A 6,318-nucleotide genomic window follows, 5' to 3' on the forward strand; every position below is an offset into this window, starting at 1 on the left:
TTTTAAAACCTACTATTTCATGTCAAAATGTCTGCTCTCAAAAACCTGCCTGAGCTGATAAAATGAGTAATATAATTCTAACCGACTCACATTGTTTGTTATCTGATGATAAAACTAATACTAGGAACTGAATCCACTGTTGTGTATACAGTATGCTATCACTAGCAATGTTGACACAGCAAAAGATAGTTTTTCTTCTTAGGTTTAGCTCGTTAAGAGTTAGTTCTCTTTTATACATTAGCATCCTTTTAAAAAACATATATATATACATTTATTGTTATTGTTGCCATCTACAGTTCTGGAAACTTCTTGTCCCATCCTAAAATTGCACACCGCTTATACACCAGTAATCTCTTTATGCTTTAAAAACACGTTTAATGGCAAAAAGGAGTCTAGGGCAGGCCTATCTGATGTGGTCATCACTCATGAATTGGATTTTCAGTCAGTTCATTATGTGGTGTGATTTAATTTGGATTTGTAAATAATTTGGTGTTTGCTTTAAGTAGTCAGTGATTTGTCGATACAAATATAGCATGTATAGCATTCAAGTCTATCAAGATAGTGAACTGTTTTCCAATCAAGGAATTAACTTCGACCTCTGACCTTTCAGCAGACAAACAATAAGAGCATGTCACTTTGGGGATGAATGAAATTGCCCATTTTGTTTAATTAAACCTCAAGTTGTTGGATAATTCAAATAAAACTGTACAAAGAATGCAAAGATGTGCAACAATGCTGGTGCTATTTGGCTGAAAACAGCTCGAAAGTTGCAGTAGGTGAGTTGAAAACAACATCTAGACAAGCACAAATGAGGAACTGTGCTAATTTCCTTCTCTGCTTTGACAGCATACTTTAAGGGATGTTTTTTTTAAAAAGCTAACTCATACAGTGTAACTATGGAAACCAGCTTTACCTCCACAGATCTGGAGGCAAGAAACAACAACTTAGAAAGTGAGAAACCTTTCCAGTACATCCTCGTTTGTTTTGGCAAGAGGCTGTGAAAAGAGTGGCTGGTCAGCTGGGTTAATACCAACCTGAGATACTGACTCACTTAAATCAGCTTCAGGAATAAGAGACATTCTGCTTCATACCACAGATGTGATTGCAGGAGGATTTGACAAGCGATGTTGGTGACGCTTAGATGATTTCTGTAAAGGACAGCCTGGTAGGCGCGCCAACTAACATAGCATGCAGAGGTAAAAACACTCTTTTCTTTTTGAAGGAAAATAACATTTATTACAATGGGAGGGAAATGCTCAGCGGCGATGACTCACAGTGTAAGTGGATGTCTGCCCACTGTGAATGCCCTGTTTAGTACTTTAACAAACTTTCAAGGCAACTTTCAAGTTAGGAACTTTCACGTCAGCCCACACTGTGAAGCTGTGCTGGTAAATGACACTGTACTGACATTTAGATCCTTAGATACAGACGAAGGAATCTGCCATTTGGCTGGCAGAAGTGCGCACCAGTTAGGAATGTGTGGTAGATATTGGATTCGATAAATTATATTTACTCTTGGCAGCATGTAGAGGCTAACTCAAACAAGTATGAGAAGGTGCCAATTACATTTCCTTTCCTTTATAGAGAGTACAGCTTGCACTTAATGTTGTGTGTTGTGACTTGCTTGTCCTTGGTTTGTCTACATCTTCTTACCAGCACAGGTTCTCAGAGAAAACTCGCTTTCTTGTCATTTTAGAAATCATAATGTTAACAGAGATCTCTTTTGTTTGTCTGTTACATATACACCCACCACTGAATGAGGACGCCAGTGATAAAGTTAAGGATGAGTTTGCTCGTCTTTAATGATATTAAATAAATTAGCAGACGAGCTTGTGATACCAATAATGTAATTAAATCATGGAGAAGGTTCCGCTGTCTTACTGCCTCATACTCGGCACAAGCCTTTTGTTGACACATCTTGGTTGCATTTTAACAATGTAAAAGGGAAACTGTACACCTTATTCAATATTCTCTGCTAAATATAGATCACTGGATCAGTGAAACAAGTACTTGGAAGTTTTTTGTAAGTTCGCTTCTTATCCAGGAGGAGGCAGTATTGATCTTCACTCACTGCATGTGGGTGATTTTAAAAACTCAATGTACAAATAAAAAAAATAATTAAAATATCCATGAAGTGCTCACTAGAGTAGATGGCCACAGATTGAAGTTTTTCATTGTTTCTTCTTTTCCCTGTTAAGCTGAGTACAATAATGCTTTGAATCATACTCTAAACGCAACAGACAACACTCACTGTTGTTTTTCAATGAATATCACATGGATATACACACCCAGCATCACAAGGCTGCTGCCTTCTCTCACCCACAGTTAGCTTAACTTTTCCATTAAATCTTATGACTTTCATTGTTTCTGTTTTACCTCACTGCTTCTGGACAGTTCAAGCTGCCCAGTAAAAGCTGCAGTGTTGTGTTGGCGGCTGTGGGTGTCCCCTGAGAGCTGCCTTGAGTTGTTTGTGAGGGATTTTTAATTTACTTTTCCACCTTCATTTCCCGGTTTAAGTATTCAAACTAATTATTTTGTGGTGATTAAAGCATGGTTTAGCCATTTTTTCCTTCAAATCCACACGTTCTTTATCTACTCTTCTTTCGAAATTTGTTAGTTCTTTTTCAACTTTCTCTGACCTAACTGGCTGAACAATGAATGAGTTTCCAAGGTGTTTGCTCATTCAAAGCTGCATGGCACTTTTCTTGTTTATAGCTCTCATTTATTTATTTATCTAGGCTGTCTGTATTATTGTGCCAGAACACACTTTAAGGGAGGCAGCCTACCACTTCATGTGTGTCCATGTATTTATGTCCTATTATGTCTCTGTGTCATTGCTGATAAAGTATATGGAGGCAGTATGTTATTCAAACAGTAGACTCAAGCCCTGCTGCCTCCAGACAGGCTTGCCTTGGACAGAAAACACCCTCTATTAGAGAGTGTGTTTAGTCTGCTGTGCCTGTAGACAGGAAGATAAAGTGCTTGTCTGGAGACTAGAGGGGGTTGGAGGCAAGGGAGATTTCCTTTTTGAGTTATATGGTGTTGAAAAGAAAACCAATGGCTGCAGGATTTTGCTACTCAGGGTAAAGAAGATGGGTAGGCTGTCAGCTTTGCATTCCCTCATGAGAGAATTATTTTAATTTGAGCACAATTTAGGAAAAAGAAATGTCTCTATGTGCATGTGTGAGGAAACAAAGATATTTTCAGTCTGTTTGGGGTTTGAGTGAGATGCTACTTCTCTGTATCTGTGTGTCAAATGAAAGTTACAGCTGCCTGTCAGCCTCCTGTCTCCTGTGAGAACAGGAAGATATTACTGTCAGTTTGCTCGCTGTTGTAAAGCTGTCATGTGTGCAGCCTCTCTCTGACCATATCTCCCTTTCCTTCTGTAAGTCACTTCACTGGAGCATTTTGTCTTTGGCTTCAAGGGTCTTTCTTTGACTCTGTGCTGACATACAGTATAGCATTGTGTGATCCATCCAAGTCATCCATCTTTTTTTTTTCTTCTCACACACATCTTTTATTGTCCTATCAACAATAATAAAAACATCAGAACTGAAGTGGAGGAAGGATGGAGATTAATAAGAACTGTTTTCAATATTACTGAAAACTGTCTTTCATTTGAATCATATTCTATTAAAACTGTTTTTATATTCTGTTTTAATCTCCTTGAGTGGCATTGTTTTAAAACTAGACACAGGAAATTGCCAGGTTTTTTAGTATTGCTGTGCAAGACAGAAAACAGAGATGACTATTTGCCAAGAAACTCCAATGAAATAAAGCAAACATTCTTGAAAATTTAATAACCACACTGCTCCTCAGAAATCTATAAGAGAATTGTTTATCATCTGCATTTCTTAATGGCTGAGGGTACTCCAGTGGGTTGAAAGCTACATTCATTCATCTGCAGAGCTTCATTTCCGACACTGATGGAGTCCTTTAAGCAGTAAATAATTTTCAGCTAGATTATATCCTAACATCCAAGTGCATATATCTCAGCAGCGTCTCTACAACATTGACTGCGTACGAGCACAAGGAGTGGCAATTCATGATAGACTGTCGGTCCCGGAGTACAGAGGAGAGATGATGCAAAGAGAGGAGGAGGATGTTTAGCGGTTCATTAGGAAGACAAACAGACTTGTAGATAAATGAGCTATGACTGCCTTTCAGCTGAGATGACTGAACAATAACAAGCTGGATGAGACAGCCATTTTGGAACTGTTATCAGCCATTAATTTGGCGTAATGAAGAAAGTTGGTGTTTGACAGACAGAAAAAAGCTGTAATGAGAATATCCCAGAATGAGTGGAATCCTTGAAATGAAACTTCGTCAAATGAACCACAATGAGAGGTCACAGCAGTGCTGAAATGTCACTCATAACAGATACCTCGCCTCATGAGCTGATTAGATAACAGGCCATTTGCAATTGGCTGTCCCTCCGCATTTAGCACTAGGCTCTTATCTCAATGATCCATACCCCGACTCTTAGCATAAATAGCATTAACTCTCACATCACACTATTAATCGGATTCATGGCCCTTGGCTCATTGTGGGATGTGCTGATGTTTTTCAGAGCCCTTTTTTACCTCTTTCTGCTTGTCTCCTATCTCTGCATCCCTTATTCTGTCCTGTCCTCATAAAAAAGGCACACGAGAAGACACACGCTTGACTATTGAAGTGTAGTACCATTTGTGACCACACATTGGCAGCATGTGCATTTTCTTTGACGGTACTGTAGCAGAGGTTGGTCATGTGAGGATAAAACAAGGTCGTGCCATCACTGTTCTTACACAGAGAACGCTGGCTTAACTGTTTAACTGTATCCAGAGGGTTTAGTTTATATTTATACTCTCATCAAATCCTTCCTCCTTCTGTGATTGCGACAAAGGAGCTTAGCAGCCAATAACACAACTCCATCTCCCCTGTGTTTTAGAGCAATGGAAACAGGTGTGAGTCACTGTGCTTGCTGCAGCTTTGAGTGTACAAAGTCTTGCTGGAGCCAAAGATCAAAGAACAGGATTCAGCCTTAGCTTCCTCCTCGATTTCCTCTTCATTTCACCTCACTGCCTCTTCATTAATCAGCTTGGAATTGTATCAAGGTTTCCCTCCACCTCTGGTATTCATGCTCTGTCTATCTCTTTCAGCCACAGCTTCTTCTTTTCTCTCCTTCGGCTTCCAGCTCTGTGTCCCAGGATCAGGTATAATTGCTGTTGAGATAAACCCTCCGATGCAATTTCTCCTTTTTGTCTCTGAAAACATCCGCCTCGCCTCGACAACGTGGAACAGTCAAAGCGGTATCAGGGTAGCCTTTGATCACGCAGAGCATCCTCTCCCCGATCTTGGCCTAATTTAACTGGTTATGCATCCACATACCCTTGATGCTGTCACTTAAAAGTCCTCCACCTTGGTCGCAATCTGAGGTGAATTTGACAGCATCTTAGCGTGATCAGACCCTCTAAACACAGGCAAAGTGTGTACCTAATGTGTGTTTATTTGTGTGTGGTGAGGTGTGTATGTGTTGAGCATGTTTGCCAGTGGTTTCCTCTTAAGTTTGCCCCACTTGAATGGAAAGAGAAGCAGTAAAAACCTGCGAGTGCATGATGTGGACCTCAGACGACGACGACAAGCTGTGAAATTATAATGTCTGGCAGTAAAACTCTGTGGCGTTTGAAAATCGCATGTGTGTGTTTTCATCAATTTATCTAGCCTTCATGTGCTGTAATCTTTTATGGGCTGTAACGATGGCTCAGATAGAGATGCATTAAGAACAACATCTGTTTCCCGCTCTTGCACATACAGACATGGACTGTCTCCTTTCTCTTTCCCTCCCCCCCTCCTCTCTCTCTCTCTCTCTCTCTCTCTCTCTCTCTCTCTCTCGCTGCTGTTCTTCTTAATTGAACGGTATATTCTGCTCTAAGACGCCTGCATATGGTGCACTTCTTTGCCTGATCCAGCAAGCAAACATTATACTGGAGACAGCTTGTTATAAATACCAACAGTCAGCTGTCGTCAGATCAGACTTGACACATAAATGAAGCAGTCACTAAAGCAGGTATAGTTGCCTGGTGAACCTGTCTAAGCTTTCTGTAATTAGTTACACCTTTAGGAGGATAAGTTAAAGAATTCTTGTTTTATACAACCTGGGTCTTTAGTTTAATTTATCATGCCATCCTATAAATAATAATAATAATAATAATAATAATAATAATAATAATAATAGCAAGTTAATTGCTAAGATCTGGGAATGCTCAAAATAATTATTCAGTCCAGAAACACTAGCAGCTAAATTAAAATGATTTTAAAGAGGAAACAAAGATGAAT

The sequence above is a fragment of the Dicentrarchus labrax genome, unplaced genomic scaffold (assembly GCF_905237075.1).
Source record: "Dicentrarchus labrax unplaced genomic scaffold, dlabrax2021, whole genome shotgun sequence".
Classification (NCBI taxonomy): Eukaryota; Metazoa; Chordata; class Actinopteri; family Moronidae; genus Dicentrarchus; species Dicentrarchus labrax.